Raw genomic sequence first — 19,463 nt, 5'->3', positions numbered from 1 at the left:
ACTAAGGGAAGAGCTGATGCGTGAAACAAGAACCAGATCTTTTATTGCTTCAGCTGTTGCCTGAGATGGTAAAAATAATGTTAAGATATGTAAAATCTGGCTGGCACCGCGGCTCACTAGGCTAATCCTCCGCCTTGCAGCACCGGCACACCGGGTTCTAGTCCCGGTCGGGGCGCCAGATTCTGTCCCGGTTGCCCCTCTTCCAGGCCAGCTCTCTGCTGTGGCCAGGGAGTGCAGTGGAGGATGGCCCAAGTGCTTGGGCCCTGCACCCCATGGGAGACCAGGAGAAGCACCTGGCTCCTGCCATCGGATCAGCGCGGTGCACCGGCCGCAGCGCGCTGGCCACGGCGGCCATTGGAGGGTGAACCAACAGCAAAAGGAAGACCTTTCTCTCTGTCTCTCTATCTCACTGTCCACTCTGCCTGTCAAAAAATAAAAATAAAAAAATTAAATTAAATTAAAAAAGATATGTAAAATCCACCTTTTGAAAAACTTTCTATGAAGCAATGGAGTCTAATGATCAAATAATATGTAGGGAGGAGCAGTAGTGAGTTCCCTCTCACCAACCCTTGACAAGGAGATGAGACGAGTGGTTTTCAGGATTGAGGGAAACTATTCCAATCTTAGAAGAGGAAGTAGTGGTTGGGTGAAAGCCCACAGTTGCCTTTTGGTCTGGATAAAGAGCAAATTGTGGTGAAAAGGCACCACACGGAGATTCCAAAGCCTGGCAGGAGGCAGCCCTGAGCCCGAGTGGGGCCCGAAAGAGGAAAGTTTATATTTCACTTCAAAACATTATAAAGTTATTTCTCATCAATGTAGAATGCTTCCAGGGACTCCTCAAGTCAGAAAATGCCAAGCATGACAACGTGGGTTTGTTCAGCAGTCAGAGGGGCCTGTAATGCTGTCCAACTGCATTCTGCACACAGTGGAAAAAGAACCGTGTCCTGTCCCTCCTAATCTGATGAATCCTTGTCATAAATTCTGCCCAGGCAGTCAGTGGGGCGGCTGCTGGTGAAGGGTGAGGAGGAGGGAGCCGCTTTACAAGGGCCAGTGGAGACAGCCGGCCGCCAAGCCCTCTGCAAGGAGCCAGTAAATCAACAGTCCATGGAAGCTATGTGCAGCTGAGACAACTCCACCTCCATCATCTCCTGGGGAGTGGGTCAGAGCACAGGTGAACAGAGTAGGAGAGGAAGAATGCCCTGGGTCAACTTGTAGCTGTGAGATCCTAGGACCCAGGCAGTAAAGGTGCAATGAAGCACAATTTTGCAAACTCTACCCAAGGCCTTCTGCAAGCCAGGGGAAAGCCCCATGCTGAATCTTGGGAATACAGGGTCACTGACAGATAGAATCCCTGCCAGTTCATCACTCACATTCCGAAGAGAAGACTCATCCAGAAAACAAAATAACACAGGTTGGGTGGCTTCAGTAACAGAAATCCAGATTCTCACAATCCTCGAGGCTGCAAGTTCCAGATCATTGTCCTCCTGCCTTGGTTTCTGGTGTTACGAGAGAGAGAGAGAGAGAGAGAGAGAGAGAGAGAGAAGGGAGGGTGGGAGAGAGAGAGAGAGAGAGAGAGAGAATCTGATATCCTTTCTTATTTTCTTTTTTTAAAAAACTTTTATTTAGTAAATATAAATTTCCAAAGTACAGTTTATGGATTACAATGGTTTTCCCACCCATATTTTACTTCCCACCCACACCCCTCCCATCTCCCGCTCCATCTCCCATTCCATTCACATCAAGATTCATTTTCAATTATCTTTATATGCAGAATATCAATTCAGTATATATTAAGTAAAGATTTCATCAGTTTGCATCCACACAGAAACACAAAGTGTAAACTACTGTTTTAGTACTAGTTATAGCATTACTTCACATTGCACAACACATTAAGGACAGAGATCCTACATGAGGAGTAAGTACACAGTGAATCCTGTTGTTAGGACATCTGCCATGCTATGAGTCTGCTGTGTATCCCGCTTCCCATGTTGGATCTTTCTCTTCCTTTTTGATTCTATCAGTTAGTATTAGCAGGCACTAGTCTTATTTGTGTGATCCCTTTGACTCTTAGACCTATCATTATGATCAATTGTGAACTGAAATTGATCACTTGGACTAGTGAGATGGCATTGGTACATGCCACCTTAATGGGATTGTATTGGAATCCCCTGGCACGTTTCTAACTCCACCATTTGGGGCAAGTCCGATTGAGCATGTCCCAAATTATACATCTCCTCCCTCTCTTATTCCCACTCTTATATTTAACAGGGATCACTTTTCAGTTAAAATTTAAACACCTAAGAATAATTATGTGTTAATTACAGAGTTCAACCAATAGTAGTAGAACAAAAAAAATACTAAAATGGATAAAGTATTACATTGTACATCAACAGTCAGGACAAGGTCTGATCAAGTCACTGTTTCTCATAGTATCCCTTTCACTTCAACAGGTTTCCTTTTTAAAAGGACACTAAGCTAATTGGATCAGAGTCTCACCCTTAAAACCTCTTTTAACCTTAGTTACCTTCATGAAGTCCCTGATACCAATATACTCACATTAAGAGTTAGGATATTAACATACAAATTTTGGAAAAATACAAGCATTTAGCTCAGAACCTAAGAGCTCTATACAATGAACTCCAATAAGAGACACAAACTAGCATTATAGAACTAGATAAAGCCCTGAAGAGTGACTCATCTGACAGTGGATTGTGATGAGAATGACCAAGGAAAACACAGTAGAAGAGTCATCAAATCTAGATCACATATAAGAAGAGCACACCAATCAGAAAACCAGAAGAGAGAGACCAGACAGGATACTGATATAGGGTACAAACCTGGAATCAGAATGGAAGGGTTGACATCCTGCTCTGTTCCTGCTAGTTCTGGGAACCCAGACAAGCATTTTAACCACTTTCAGCCTCAATTTTCTCAGCTATAAAATAGGTGAAAAAAATAGTCTGTTTGAAAAAGTTGTTATGGAGGTTAAAAGATTACATATTATTCAACTTATGACAGGGCTATGTCCCAACAAACCTGATCATAAATTTCAAATATCACGAATCAAAAACATATCACATATACCTTCCCTACGTACCATCACAGCTTAGCAGCACAGCACACTATAGGGTACAGGTTGCTGCCCTCTGTGACCGCCAGGCTGACTAGGAACTGCCACTGTTCAGCATCACAAGAGAGGATCTTAGGACATAGCAGCAGAACAGGAAAAGATCAGAATTCAAGGTCTGTATCTACTGAACGTGTATTACTTCCACACCATCATGAAGTTGAAAAATCACTGTTTCAAATTTGGAAACCATCAGCTTATCAGACCATACCAACTGATAAGAGATGGCATTACAGACAGAGCCAGGGTAAGAGCCTATACAACACACTCTCCAAAGAGGATGCCTGTTTGGGGAAGAGTGAGAGGCTCAGTGTGGCGAGAACTTAGGGTACATAAAGCAGAGGACAAAGACACAGATGATTCTAGATTGGAAGTCTATCTAATGTCACATTAAGGAACTTTAACTTTGTTCTCTGAGCTCTAGGGAGCCCTGGGAAGACTTGAAGAGGAAGAGTAACCTGCAGGAGCCTAGATTTTAGGAAGTGTCCTGCGGTATCTGAGTGAATCAGTGGCTAGACAGGAGGGCTGCAGAGCAAGGCTCAGCCATCCCAAAAACACCTCCACCTGACAGTCACTTCAAAAAGCATCAACAACTCTCCTGACACACAGAGTCTTGTGCTCAGGTCTGTGATTGAGACTCTGGTCCCCACCCAGTCTACTCAGGGGCTCAGACCCTTCCCCAGTCCTTTGCAAGCCATCCTTCCAGTCTTTTCCTAACACTCCTCAGCAAACACTCTCCATCAGGAAGTGATGTGAGACACTCTGGGCTCACAACAAACAGACCAGACAGCCTTTCAGGGTAGAATGAGCCTCAACTATTTCTGTCCTTCTTGTCCTTGCTCTTGCTGTGGGAATCTACTGACCTGGATTTGAATCATTCCTTTCTTATCCACTAGCACTGTAAGACCTACGTAAACTTCCTGGGCACCCATTACTTCATATGCATGCCCCAATCCGTACCTCACAGGCATGTTGTAAGGACTAATGGAAGCACTGACCACTGTCTCTGGCATATTTGCTGCCATTTGCCTGTGGAACACCCAAGATCCGGCCCTCAGAGTCTCTTTTTCCAGGAGACAGTTCCAGATCCCACAGTCTGCAGGGCCACACTGACCTCTACAGCACTCTCCTCACTCTGCTCTCAGAATCTGCCTACATTATAGTCTTCTGGGTACACTGTTTTCTTCATCTTCACATCACTTCCTGATGGAGAGATCTCACATGCACCATCTGTGTGTCCTCTCAGCATGTCACATATGAGATTTTCCACAGCCCTCAGCCAGGCAAATGCCTAAACAAGGTTAGGCTATGGATAGCATAACACCAAAACCCACCAACCCAACACTCCTATGTCCACAATTATTCCTGATGCTTGGACCAGAAGAAGACAGACCCAAGAAAAGCCTGCTAATAAAATGACTAGTCATACACAACATGATCTAATCTTAAAACATGAGCTAAGGCCATCAGATTATCTGTTAAGAATATTGTTTGGGCTGGCGCCACGGCTCACTAGGCTAATCCTCCGCCTTGCGGCGCCAGCACATCGGGTTCTAGTCCCGGTCGGGAGGCCGGATTCTGTCCCGGTTGCCCCTCTTCCAGGCCAGCTCTCTGCTGTGGCCAGGGAGCGCAGTGGAGGATGGCCCAAGTGCTTGGGCCCTGCACCCCATGGGAGACCAGGATAAGTATCTGGCTCCTGCCATAGGATCAGTGCGGTGCGCCGGCCGCAGCGCACCGGCCGCGGCGGCCATTGGAGGGTGAACCAACGGCAAAGGAAGACCTTTCTCTCTGTCTCTCTCTCTCACTGTCCACTCTGCCTGTCAAAAAAAAAAAAAAAAAAAAAGAATATTGTTTGGAAACAAGAAAATAGGGCTGAGGGAATCAAAAGGTGAAATTGAAGCATTTTAAGACCCTAAAATCATACGAGTCAATGAGAAAAATAAAGAATTAAAGTTATGTGAGTAAGTAAAATGGTGAGAAACTAAAAAATGTTAGTAATAAAAATTGCATTTATGGAAGACTTTCTTTGTACCATCTACTGAACTAAATATTATCCATGAATTATCTTATTTACTTATTTTTACAAAAACCCAATGAGTCAGGGCTGGTGCTGTGGTTTAGTTGTTGGACCCACTGCCTACAGCACTGGCATTCCATAGGGCTGCCAGTTCGAATCCTGACTGCTCCACTTCCCATGCAGCTCCCTGCTAACGCACCTAAGAAAAGCAGCAGCAGATGGCCCAGGTACTTGGGCTCCTGCACCCACGTGGGAGACCTAGATGAAACTGCTAGCTCCTGGCTTCAGATTGGCCTAGCTCCAGGCATTGCAGCCATCTTGGGAGTAAAACAATGGATGGAAGATTTCTCTCCATCACCCCAACCCCGTAACTCTGCCTTTCAAATAAATTAATTAAAAAGAAAAAACAATGTCTGTGTACTATTATTAGTCTCGCTTTCAAAAGAAGAAATTGAGTCACAGAATATCTGAATACTATGAGGTCCCCCATGACCCTTATTGCTTTTTCAATTCCTTGTAATAAATCCTTGTGCTATTCCCTGTGGACACTCCCATACTACTTAGAGTAGCATTAGTGAATCTCTGCTCCTTGTAACAGGAACAGATAGCACTGGGGAGACAAGAACTGCACTCAGGACATGGAAAATGTGCTCAAAGGGGAGGATGTGAAGAAGGACCAGCACACATGGTTCAGACAAGCCTTCCTCTCCTGCATGGCTTCCTTCACCCCCAACTTGAAGAATCATGCATTCTCCTGGGTTACAATGGGTTGTGCTATGCACCCCCATATGCTGCCTACTATCACTAATGTTTCTGGGAAATCATGTCTGTTCTACCCAGGGAACCCATATGCTCCTTAAAGGGAAAGATCTTGGTTTCTCCTGCTGCTTATACTCTCACAAACAACATAAGGGTGCCTTCAGCATTTACAGAAATCATCCTGCTGGCTCTGTTCAAAGTGTCGATGACCCCACCCATATACACGTAATCCTTCCGAGCCTTCCAAACGCATCAGAGCTCTTCTGTGCAATGTGAGAATCACCAGAAGAGTAAATAAACCCCTGCCCTGGTGGCAAACACTTCCCTTTCCTTCTTCCCCTATAAAAGCAAACGTCCCCAATCCCATCTCACAAGTGCTCTCTAATGGGTTCCTTGCTTTGTTTATTCCATTGAGTTTGAGCCAGAAGCAAGAGAGAAAGAGAAAGAAACTGCATAAGGAACCACCTCATACAGTGCATGGCATGGAATCAGGAACTCTGTGTTTCCTCCGGTATTTCCTTATTTGCAGACAACAAAGTTTTGTGTTTTAAGTGGCCCCAAAAAAATGGTTAAGCAGTGGGTGCCATTCCAAGAAGTCTGTGTCTCAGCACATGTGCAGACTTCAGGCAATCATCTGGGTCCCAGGTGGGCCCCTCAGACAGTTATCAACAGAGAATTGTGCTGGGACATCCCTCCTCAATGGGGCCCACCTAAGGATTCATCTGCAAGCGCAACCTCAGGAGAAACTGCTTCTGCTGGGCGGCATGGGAAAAGTGAGTCCTGACCTTAGAAAATGGCATATGCTAGAATATCCCTACCTGTGAACCTCATAAAATGTCCAAAGTAGCAAGAAGGGAACCAACAAAGTCCCAGAATCCAGGGGGTCAAAATCAAGCTATGAAGACTGGAGAGTGAGCAAGCAAGTAGGGGTTAGCCAAGATAGAGTTTTACTGAGGTGGAAATGCAAATCTTCACAGCAATCTTCTATGCAGTGTTTTGCAAACACTTTCAGTGGTAACATATATGGAACTTAACACCTAAACATATTTTAAATCCATTTTATTAATAAATTACAGCAGTTACTGATTATAAAGACAACAGGTATGAATAATTAATTAGAAGTTAATTTTATTGAGATAAAATATATGAAGTCGAGATTATAGTTGCAGTTTCATACCCTCTCAGTATCCAATTTATTTGAGGATTTTGCTTTGTTTTTATGGCTTCAAAAGAAAAAAAATCAGCCACAGAAATTGATGTTATAAGTGCTAATGGATCTTTTCAACCAATTGCTTTGCACTGAGGACAGTCTTTAATTAGATGGCAATGGTAAGAAAAACAATTACTCTGAAATTCAAATGAAAATGATGGGCATTTAGCCTTGTGGTCAAATGTCCACATCCCATATCAGAGTGCCTGGGTTCTATTCCTGGCTCCTGATCCCTATTCCACATTCCTATCAATTAGACCCTGGGAGGCAGCAGGTAATGGATTAAATACTGGGGTCCCTGACACCCATGTGGAGACCAAGATTTAGTCTGGGTTCCTGGCTTCAGCCTGGCCCAGTTTTAGCTGTTGCAGGCATTTGAGGAGTGAACTAGAAATGAGAACTCTCACTCTCTCTCTCTCCCTCTCTCTCTCTTATTTTTCATATGAGTAAAAATATAAAATAACAAACAAAACTTAAATAATCACTAAAGGAACAATTTCTTTGGTTTAAAAACCCCCATATAATAACATCTACTAACAACTCATAGATTATCATGGGCTGGAAGTACAAGACAACTGGCTTATCTTCAGGTTTCTTTCTGTATAATGCAGGAAAAGAGCCAAAGAGGTCACTGGAGCAGGTGAAGATAAGTGCCGAACCATTCAACAATTTAAGTTCAAAAGAAAGAAAATCCCTAATTTATATCATCAAATACCTTTAAGGGTAGCAGAAAGAATGAAAAAAAAAATGGTCTGATGGGCTCAAGAATACCCAGATGCAAGTTATTTTAAATTTATGAGCATGTGTTTTCATCTCTAATGATTTTCTTTCACTGGATTTTTATGCTCATCAAATGCTATGACAACTGGACATTCAGTGACCAAGAGCAACACTGTCCAAGGGGAGGGGGACATAGGAGTCCAGTGGTTGTCTTTGGGACCCTGATCAAAACGTGGGTGGGGGGGTTTGAAGAGCAGCCCTCATCAGATGGGAAGGGAAGGCAGGGAAGAGCAGGGTTCAATTGGTTCCGCCTGCCCACATGGGCATTACTATTGCAGTGGCCAGCAATCAAACACAAATGAAGAAAAGGAAAAAAATGGAAGCTGAAGGCCACAAAAAGTTAACAGTACACAGAGGAAGGCCAAGGAACGTCTCGCCTCAATGGTCACTCCTCTAGAATTCCTCTGGGTGTAGATTTTTTTTGGAGAAAGAAATTCCCTACAGCCCCACCCTCCTAGAAGTCTGTGTTGAGCCATCCAGAGAAGGAGCGATGGCAGCACCCTTGCAGAAAGAGAATAGGCAACAGACGAAGCAGGAAGAGCTACACACCAGGGTGCTGTTGCTTGGAGACCTGACCCAAACCCTAAGTGTTATACCACCATAAGGTCACCATACATCAAAGGAAGTTCTGGGCACCTTATCCCTATTCAAGATTCAAGCTCTGTATTCTCTGATCACTTCCCAAATTAAAATATCTGATTTCTCCCTAGTCATATGATTCCATGGGAAATTATCTATATTCCACCCTATCAGGATCTCTTCCTTGCATAATATCCTAACTTCTGCTACTTCAACACCTCTATCAGGTCTTTTTAATCCTTGATTATAGATGGCCAGGATGAGATGCAGAAGTAGATCCTTCAGAGAGAAAAAGTAAGTCACACTCTGAACACCTCAGCCATTTCCCACAATGTGCAAGAAGAAAGCTCCTTCCAACTCAGTCTGCTACCTTCTCCCAGACAGAATTACTGAGTCCCAGAGATTCTCTATAGTCCCCTCTGCCAGTCTGTGAATCACGGCCTTGAGCACTGTGGGTGAACGCAAATTGATTCTTGCTGGAATAGTATGCCAGAGGGGAAGAGTCCATAACCCCTACACACAATGATCACTTCACAAGCTTACATAAAGACCAACTCACAGGAATCACTGTCCTAGTGACATGGAGCCATAATTGATTATTGTGACTTAGATGCTTACAGAGTAATAGATTAGGGCCCCATAATGTCTGTCATTTTTAATGGGAAGCATTGGATGGTAAACACAGGTATGATCGGCAGAGGAGAGCAAACAGATGAGAGAAACAAGAGGATGCCAGAGGTCCTTGCAAGATGAAGCCGTCCTTTCTCAGAAGGATGAAGCGATTCTGGCAGAAATGCTCCTCCAGCAATAGCCCAGACCTGGTGCTACAGCAGGATCTGAGTCTTCAAAGCCACATCACCTTCCCAGGCATCTCAGAACATCAAGTACAAAGTTCCACAATGGACCGGCGCCGCGGCTCACTAGGCTAATCCTCCACCTTGCGGCGCCAGCACACCGGGTTCTAGTCCCGGTCAGGGCAACGGATTCTGTCCCGGTTACCCCTATTCCAAGCCAGCTCTCTGCTGTGGCCAGGGAGTGCAGTGGAGGATGGCCCAAGTGCTTGGGCCCTGCACCCCATGGGAGACCAGGAGAAGTACCTGGCTCCTGCCATCGGATCAGCGCGGTGCGCAGGCCACGGTGGCCATTGGAGGGTGAACCAACGGCAAAAGGAAGACCTTTCTCTCTGTCTCTCTCTCTCACTGTCCACTCTGCCTGTCAAAAAAAAATAAATAAATAAATAAAAGTAGCTGAGGATTATAGTTGTACTAATTCTGAAGGGAAATTGGTTTGCCTCTGTGGTAACTACAGTGTAATCTATGGTCATGCTAACATTTGCTGCAGGTACATCCGGGTTAATAACCATTATTCGACTCACTTGACACACAAGATCATTAACTGAACAGCAAGGACAACCCCTTGATAAAACCTTTTCATTATTGTCTCCAGGAACAGGTCATACCATCATCTTGAATCCATCTCATCATCTGCCGCAATGCCTGGCATACTGAACACATTAGGTTTTTCACTGCAGTACCAGAATTTGGTTGTGTAATCATTACCTTTTCCACCAAAACACTTTCCTTCTTACCATTCAAATTGGTTATATAAGTCTCTATCATATCTAAATGATCCAGACGACCAATTTCTCTTTCTTGGAACTTCGTTTGTCTGGAATCATCCACAAGTCAATTGTTCAATCAAGCCAAAGGGGCTATCCACTTCCAGACTCTTCTATTGATGGTCACCAGGTTGCCACCAACATTTTCCATTTAAAGTAATGCTTCGATGTCTGTTTTTATACATGCAGCTTATGGACCAGTGTGAGCACTTTGGTGCTGAATCACAGAACATATGTATGCTTCATTTGACCACGCACTTCCAGATTACCCTTCAAAGTGTCTGCATCAGTCTACTCTCCCCCCAAAAGATAATGGGGTTTATTATTTGCCTTCAACTCCCCCACTCCACCTCCACAATGATTGGCATTATCAAATTTTATCATTTTTTTAGCTTTTATTTAATGAATATAAATTTCCAAAGTACAGCTTATGGATTACAATAGCTCTCCCCCCAATAACTTCCCTCCCACCCGCACCCCTCCCACATCCCACTCCCTCTCCCTTTCCATTCACATCAAGATTCATTTTCAATTCTCTTTATATACAGAAGATCAATTTAGTATATATTAAGTAAAGATTTCAACAGTTTGCACCCACATAGAAAGACAAAGTGAAAAATACTGTTTGAGTACTAGTTATAGCATTAAATCACAATGTATAGCACATTAAGGACAGAGATCCTACATGAGGAGTAAGTGCACAGTGACTCCTGCTGTTGACTTAACAAATTGACACTCTTGTTTATGGCGTCAGTAATCACCCTAGGCTCTTGTCATGAGTTGCCAAGGCTATGGAAGCCTTTTGAGTTCACTGACTTTGATCATATTTGCGCAAGGACATAGTCAAAGTGGAAGTTCTCTCCTCCCTTCTTTGATGACCTGTTCTTTCCAGTGGGATCTCACTCGCAGAGATATTCCATTTGGGTCAATTTTTTTTTTTTTTTTTTTGCCAGAGTGTCTTGGCTTTTCATGTCTGAAATACTCTCATGGGCTCTTCATCCAGAACCAAATGCCTTAAGGGCTGATTCTGAGGCCAGAGTGCTGTTTAGGACATCTGCCATGCTATGAGTCTGCTATGTATCCCACTTCCCATGTTGGATCATTCCCTCCCTTATTTATTCTATCAGTTAGTATTTGCAGACACTAGTCTTGTTTACATGATCCCTTTGACTCTTAGACCTATCAGTGTGATCAATTGTGAACTGAAATTGATCACTTGGACTAGTGAGATGGCATTGGTACATGCCACTTTGATGGGATTGTATTGGCACCCCCTGGTATGTTTCTAACTCTACCATCTGGGGCAAGTCTGACTGAGCATGTCCCAAATTGTACATCTCTTCCCTCTCTTATTCCCACTCTTACATTTAACAGGGATCACTTTTCAGTTAAGTTTCAACACTTAAGAATAACTGTGTATTAATTACAGAATTCAACCAATAGTATTAAATAGAACAAAAAAAATAATAAGAGGGATAACGTATTAAGTTGTTCATCAACAGTCAGGGCAAGGGCTGATCAAGTCACTGTTTCTCATAGTGTTCATTTCACGTTAACAGGTTTCCTTTTTGTTGCTCGGTTAGTTGTCACTGATCAGGGAGAACATATGACATTTGTCCCTTTGGGACTGGCTTATTTCACCCAGCATGATGTTTTCCAGGTTCCTCCATTTTGTTGCAAATGATAATCTTTATTTTTAACATTTACATATTTATATACTTGTCAACCTTTTAGATCTTTTCTTGGTGTAAATTGATTACACATATTGTTGGCTCATTCTACTGGAGTTCCTGTCTCTTACATATTGATTTGCAAGAGTTCTTTTTTGAATGTCCTAGATATTAATATCTTCCCTATAGTAGACATTACAATAATAGTTTTCCAATATTTTTAAAAAGATTTATTTATTTTATTTGAAAGGCAGAGTTACAGAGAGGGAGAGAAAGACAGAGAGAGAGAGAGAGAGAGAGAGAGGTCTTCTATCCACTGGTTCGCTCCCCTAATGGCTGCAATAGCTAGAGCTGAGCCAATCTGAAGCCAGAAGCCAGGAGCTTCTTCTGAGTCTTCCATGTGGGCACAAGGGCCCAAAGACTTGGGCCATATTCCACTGCTTTCCCAGGCCATAGCAGAGAGCTGGACTGGAAGTGGAGCAGCTGGGACCTAAACCAGCCCCCATATGGGATGCTGGCAATGCAGGAGGTGGCTTTACCCTGTCCACCACAGCAGCAGCCCCAGTTTTCCCATTTTTAAATTGTTGGTTTTAGGGGCCCAGCATTATGACACAGCAGGCTAAGCTGCCATGCAGCATCTCATATTAGACTGCTGGTTCAAATCCCAGCTACTTTGCTTCCAAACCAGCTTCCTGCTAATGTGCCTGGGAAAGCAAAGAATGATGGCCCAAGTACTTGGGCCCTTCTACTCACATGGGAGACCCAGATGGAGTTCTGAACATTGTATGTCTTCAAGTTTATTTCTCTTTATATTATGACAGAGTTTTCCCAAACCCAATTATTAAACTACTTATCTTTCCAACCCCCAATGATTTGTTGGATCAACTTTCTTTCAAAGTAAAATCCCATATGTAGATATAAATACACATAGATACACACACATACAGAGAGAGAGAGAGAGAATGTCCCTGAGTTCTCTAGTCCATTCCACTGGATTATTTGTCTCTTTTACACAAATATCACACTTTGTAACATATCTTAATATCCAGCCAGAAAATATCACCCTTTTCCTCTATTTTTTTAAGGTTAACTTTACTAATCAAGGACCTTAATTTTTCCATGTAATTTTTCAAATGCACTTATCAAGTTCTTCAAAATATCACCATGGAATTTTAAATGAAATTGTGCTGAGCTTGCAAATTAATTTTGGTAAAATGCAGCTTAAGTAATATTAAGTTGTTCTATATAAAATAAAGAATGTGTTTTCCTATTTAAATGCCATCTTCTAGATACTCTAGTAGAAATTAACATATTTTTCATATAAATCTTGTGTACATTTGAGTAGGCTAACTCCTAGATACTTCATAGATTTTATTGCCATGAAGGTTTTCCTTTCTTATGTTTTTTCTTATGCTTTTTAGCTAATATTTGGTGATGGTTGATGAAAATAACATTAAATATTTTAAGTCAAATCTGAAATCTAGCAAACTTATTCAACTTTCTTATTACTTCTAATAATTCATCTGGTAGAGTTTTTTCTCTCTTTTTTAATATTTATTTATTTATTTATTTGAAAGTCAGAGTTACAGATAGGAAGAGGCAGAGGCAGAGAGAGAGAGAGAGAGAGAGAGAGAGAGAGAGATCTTCCATCTGCTGGTTCACTCCCCAAATGGCCTCAATGGCCAGGACTGGGCCAGGTCAAAGCCAGGAACTAGGAGCTTCATTCAAGTCTCCCCCATGGGTGCAGGGGCCCAGGGACTTGGGCCATCTTCTGCTACTTTCCCAAGCCCATTAGCAAGCAGTTGGATCAGAAGTGGAGCAGCTGGAACTCTAACCAGCAGCCATATGGGATGCCAGCTCTGCAGGCAGGGGCTTAACCCACTGTGCCAGAGTGCTGGCCCTTCTCTCTCTTTTGGTTTTATTTTTCTCAATTACCTTAGTGATAGCAAATATCCTTTGTGAATTTTTCCTCTAAAAGTCCAAAAGCCAAGTAAGATTTTAAATAGCTACACAGTAAATAACAGAAGCAAGAAGATAGACCTCACTGCATTTTAACCTGGAACATGTTCTAGGCGGAAGCTACAACTGGATGCAATAGAGACTCCCCTGCATCACTTAGAAGATGTGTGAGTGCTGTCTGGAGTAAATGGGCTTTGTTTCATAGTCACACAGGTAATAGTACACATAGGGCTATCATAGGGTTTACAAAATCAGGTCTTCACACAGCTTCTATTCAGCAAAGGAGCATTTATTATTCAGAAACACTGAAGTCGCAAGATCAGGCAAGCTCCGGGGCCAGCACTGTGGCTGATTTGGTTAATCCTTCACTGGCAGCACTGGCATCCCATATGGGAGCCAGGTTCTAGTCCCAGTTGCTCCTCTTCCAGTCCAGCTCTCTGCTGTGGTCCGGGAGGGCAGTGGAGGATGGCCCAAGTGCTTGGGCCTCTGCACCCGCATGGGAGACCAGGGAGAAGCACCTGGCTCCTGGCTTCAGATCGGCGCAGCGCCAGCTGTGGCAGCCATTTGGGGAGTGAGCCAATGGAAGGAAGACCTTTCTCTCTGTCTCTCTCACTGTGTATAATTCTAACTGTCAAATTAAAAAAAAAAAAAAAAAGAGCAGGCAGACTCGCTAGATATCATCACCAGGACTGCACACTAACCACAGAATGGGGTCTCTCAAGACATGCCTGGTGCCACCCTGTTCTATTTTCCCATTCCACAGTTCTGCAACTGTCCTCCTCTGTCCTCCTTACACCTTTGGCTACAGTATACTCAGGTTAACGTCTCCTCAACTGGGAACGTTCATGAAAAGTGTACGAAGTTTATTGAACTTTTGTCAGTTTTGCAGTCTGCTTTTCAAACAGCAGATGTTTCCTCTGTGCTATTCATAGCCTCTCTCTTGTTTCCACAAGTGGGATGAGCCCTGCAGTGAATGACAGCTATCTCTAGCTAAAGACAGGAATGTCATGTCCTCAAAGAAAATTCATTTTGGAAGGAATATGTCACAAATTTCAAAAGCCTTCCGTGGACTTTTAAATGACAGTAATGACCCAGTAGTTTGAAATAGTCATGTTTTTTCACACCCTCAAAGCTGTTCCCTGGTTCTTTTCTTACAGTCTCTCAAACAGCAGCTGGAAGGGCTCTTTGGCTCCACTCAGCAGCAAACATGAGATTCCATTCTCATCTTGGGTAAGAAGCCAAGAACCACTCCACTTTGGAGAAAGTAGACCAGTCGACCATCACCAAAGCTGGCTCCCCCAAGGAATCAGTTTAAGCAGGAGGGAGAGAAAGACGGATGTGCACTGGGACATGAATCTTTCTCAGCTCTGTTAAAGTAGGAGCATGCTGCCACCTGGTTCCCATTACAGCCTCACTCCAGTGAGGCTCGCCCACTGAGGCACCCAGGTGGAAGAATGAGGCACAGATCCTCTGAGCCCGAAGCCCGGGGAATGTTCCCAGCATATCGCAATTACAGAAACATCTGTGCCCAACAGCTTTGCACTGAACTGCTGGGAAAATGTACAGTGTTCGATTGCTTTCAGAATTTCTCACTTCTCAGCCTACGGCAGGGTGGTCCCAAGGCTGCCAGTGATCTGCAGCAGAAAGTGAGAGAGATTGTGATTCCCAGGGACTGGATGAAATGCAGCACAAGGGTGTGACCAGTGAACCTGGAGCCCCAAGTGCTGTGGGCTTCAATCCACTGACCAATTTTTCCTTCATTTTGTCATCAATCAACACGTTGCCTTTCTGAGTTTGAAATAAAAGTGACTTTACAATGGAAAAGAACCTAAAAGTTGGTCACGGAATTGTCAACAACTTGGTGAGAAATCATCAGTAGTTAAAAATGATTTAAACAGGGACTGCATTGTAGTGCAGCAGGTTAAGTTGCCACCTGCAGGCTGGCATCCCACATGGGCACCAGTTTGAGTCCTGGCTACTCCACTTCTGATCCAGCTCCCTGCTAGTGGCCTGGGAAAGCAGTGGAAGATGGTCCAAGTGCTTGGGCCCCTTCCACCCAAATGGGATACCTGAATGAAGCTCCTGGCTTCAGCCTGGCCCAACTCCAGCCATTGAAGCTATTTGGGAAGTGAACCAGCAGATGGAAGATACCTCTTTCTGCCTCTCCCTCTCTGTTTGTAATTCTGCCTTTCAAATAAAAAATAAATAAAACTTTAAAAATGATTTAAACAATATAAGATATTATTTCAAAAATGCAAGATGACAAAAATTATCATATATTATATTAAACATCAATAGATTCTATAGTTTTTGAAAGTACCATCTAAGACAGCAAGAATAAAAATGAGGACCATATCAGCATTGTCCGTTGTCTTATTACAAATGAAAATTCCCTGATCCTGCCTCAGATCTACTATCATGATATAGAACCCAGGGATCTATACATTTAATGGCTCTGCAGGGGCCAGCATCATGGCACCATGGGTTAAGCTACTGCTTGCAACATAGGCATCTCATATCAGAGTGCTGGGTCAAGTGCTGGCTATTCCACTTAAGATCCAGCTTCCTGCTATCACACTTAGGAAAGCAGCTGAGAATGGCCCAAGTGCTTGGGCTCCTGCCACCCATATGTGAGACTAGGATGGAGTTTCAGGCTCCTAGTTTAACTTGGCTCAGCTCCTCCTGTTACAGTCATTTGGAAAGTGACACAGCAGATGAAAATCTCTCTTTCTCTCTCTCTCTCTCTCTCTCTCTCTCTCTCTTTCCATCCTTCCCTCCCTCCCTCTTCCTTCCTCCCCCCTCCCTCTCTCCTCTTTCTCCCTCTCCCTTCATCCCTCTCTCATTCCCTCACTTTAAGCCTTTCTCCATCACACTGCCTTTTTTTTTCAACTTTTATTTAATAACTATAAATTTCCAAAGTACAAATTTTGGATTATAGCGGCTTTTCCCCCACAACCACCCTCTTCCTCCCTCCCACCCGCAACCATCCCATCTCCCACTCCCTCTCCCATCCCATTCTTCATCAAGATTCATTTTCAATTCTGCCTTTAAATAAATAAGTAAATAAATAAGTATTTTTGGGGCCAGCACGGTGGCATAGTAGGTTAGGTATCCAGCTAGGTTACGGGCACCAGTATGAATCCTGACTGCTCCACATCCAATCTAGCTCCCGGTTAATGGCCTGGGAAAGCAGTAGAGGATGGCCCAAGTGCTTGGACCCCTGCACCTACATGGAAAACCCAGAGGAAGCTTCTGACCACGGACTTCAGATCAGCCCAGCTCCAGCCACTGCAGCCATTTGGGGAGTGAACCAGCAGATGGACAACTTCTCTCTCTCTCTCTCTCTCTCTCTCTCTGCCTGTAACTCTGCTTCTCAAATGGATAAATCTTTGAAAAATAAATAAACAAACAATTTTTTAAAAGCTACCTAGGTGAGGCTCACTAAAATTTTAGAATCATTGATCTAGAAAATAGGCCAAAAAAAAATCCTACATGAATATAATGTCTAAACCAACCTAACTTGATTTTTCCAGGTGACCAGGAAAAACTGGCAAGAAGGCTGGACTGGCCAGTGCAGTGTAGCAGAGGGTCCTAAGTATCCAGTGTAGGGAGAGGAGTAGGAATCATGAGTAGTAGCAAGACCTTAGCAAAGGGAAGAATTGATAAAATATTGAAAAATCATTGAAATGATGCATCAGGATATTTTATTTCTTTTTTTTTAAGATTTACAAAAGGCAGAGTTATAGAGAGAAGGAGAAAGAGAGAGATCTTCCATCACTGGCTCACTCCCCAGATGGCCAAAATAACCAGGGCTGCATTAGGCCAAAGCCAGGAACCTAGAACTCCATCCAGGTCTCCCATATGAGTGGCAGCAGCCCAGGAACTTGAGACTTCTGCTGCTGCTTTCCCAGGTACATTAGCAGATATCTGGATCAGAAGTGGAGCACTGGGACTTGAACCAGCACTTCTATAAGGTCCAGTGTTGCAGGTGATGGCTTAACCAGCTGCTCCAGAATGCCCATCCCCATGTGTTTTACTTTCTTAAAACACACAGATCTTATTAATATATAATTTCATGCAAAGAACTCCAAATAATTAAAGAATAAATCATGCTTATGCTTATACTTTTAGATAATGATGCTGCATGGTTGGAAACCATGACCAATCAAGGCCTCTGTTGCTGTTTACATAACACTGCTACCTACAGCCATCACAACCATCTCCCTATGTTAGGAATCAAGGTTTTTCATTGCCTCTTTGAAATGTCAGAATACTTTGTTGAAATGTGTAGTTAGAGAAATAAAACAGCTCTTCTGGTTGAAGACAGTACTGGACCACCAAACCCTTCTACTTCCAGCTTGGAAAAGATTCAACAGACCTCCTAGGAATTTTAATCCACAAAGTTGAGGAAGCCACTGTGTGCTCTTGAAGCATTTTGGTTCACTGTCTTCATCCAACCCTTACATGCTCCCTGCCTGTCCCCCCCACTCCACCCTGAGTGGGGATAAAATGGAGGTCACCAGGGGCCGGTGCCGTGGCGCAGTAGGTTAATCCTGCTTGCAGCGCCGGCATCCCATATGAGTGCCGGTTCAAGTCCCGGCTGCTCTTCTTCCAATCCAGCTCTCTGCTATGGCCTGGGAAAGCAGTAGAAGATGACCCATGTCCTTGGGCCCCTGCACCTGCATAGGAGACCAGAAGCTCCTTGCTCCTGGCTTCAGCTCGGCACAGCTCCGGCCATTGTGGCTATCTGGGGAGTGAACCAATGGAAGGAAGACCTCTCTCTCTGTCTTTCCCCCTCACTGTCTGTAACTCTACCTCTCAAATAAATAAATAAAATCTTTAAAAAATGGAGTTGACCAGTCCCATAATCATTTTAAGTATCATTCATAGCATCCTTATAGAAGCCAAGTGTGTAGCAGGTAAAGCTGCTGCCTGCAGTGCCAGCATCCCCTATGGGCACCAGTTCAAGTCCCAGCTGCTCCACTTCCAAGCCAGCTCTCTGCTGTGGCCTGGGAAAGTAGTAGAAGATGGCTCAAGCCCTTGGGCCCCTGCTCCTGCATGGGAGACCTGGAAGAACCTCCTGGCTCCTGGCTTTGGATCAAAACGGCTCCAGCCATTGTGGCCAATTGGGGAGTGAACCAGCAGATGGAAGGCCTCTCTCTCTCTCTCTCTCTCTCTACCTCTCCTTCTCTCTCTGTGTAACTCTGACTTTCAAATAAATAAATAAATCTTTAAAAAAAAAAAAAAAAGAAGAAACCAAGTGCCTTCCCATGTGCTCATAGGCCTCTTACAGGAATTAGTTCAGAAACCCAGTCTTCTGAAATCGGGCCCAGTTTTCTGATCTGATATTCGGCTTTGTTTGCAGGCCTATAGATGGCCTCTTTGATACAGGATGGAAATTCCATGACAAAAAGGCTTTCAAGAGACTTCTACAACCACCACCACTCCCAATCAGATATTACTCACTGCCCTGATATAAAAGGTCTCACCATAGCCACTTGGCATTTTATAATCAGCTGAGCCTCAGATGACATGGAGCATTGCTACAGTTGATTAACGGGTGGCCAAACACCAAACATTCTGAATTCCCATGGTGCCATATATCTCCTCTTTGAATCAGAGATTCCTGACCTGGCAGAAGATAAGCAGTAACAAATATTGGCCAATGTGCAATAAATTACAGTTGTTCCTATGTTGTTAGCTCCTGTTCTAAATCAAGGAATATACAAGATAGTAATATTTAT

General features: G+C 43.6%; 1 long non-coding RNA gene across 2 annotated transcripts in view; it reads right to left on the bottom strand.

Annotated features, from left to right (window-relative positions):
• The window catches only part of LOC103347819 (uncharacterized), a 65,933-nt gene that overhangs the window by 8,114 nt on the left and 38,356 nt on the right, over positions 1–19,463 (bottom strand). For both annotated transcript variants that reach the window (XR_007917170.2, XR_007917169.2), the window contains 2 exons: positions 2,838–2,935; positions 1,371–1,496 (listed from right to left, as the gene is read on the bottom strand). This is a non-coding gene — a long non-coding RNA (uncharacterized lncRNA). The remainder of the gene's footprint in view (positions 1–1,370; positions 1,497–2,837; positions 2,936–19,463) is intronic.

The sequence above is a fragment of the Oryctolagus cuniculus genome, chromosome 2 (genome assembly GCF_964237555.1).
Source record: "Oryctolagus cuniculus chromosome 2, mOryCun1.1, whole genome shotgun sequence".
NCBI classification, from domain to species: domain Eukaryota; kingdom Metazoa; phylum Chordata; class Mammalia; order Lagomorpha; family Leporidae; genus Oryctolagus; species Oryctolagus cuniculus.
Note: the sequence above shows the minus strand (reverse complement) of the source record. Positions and strands in the feature narration are given on the sequence as shown.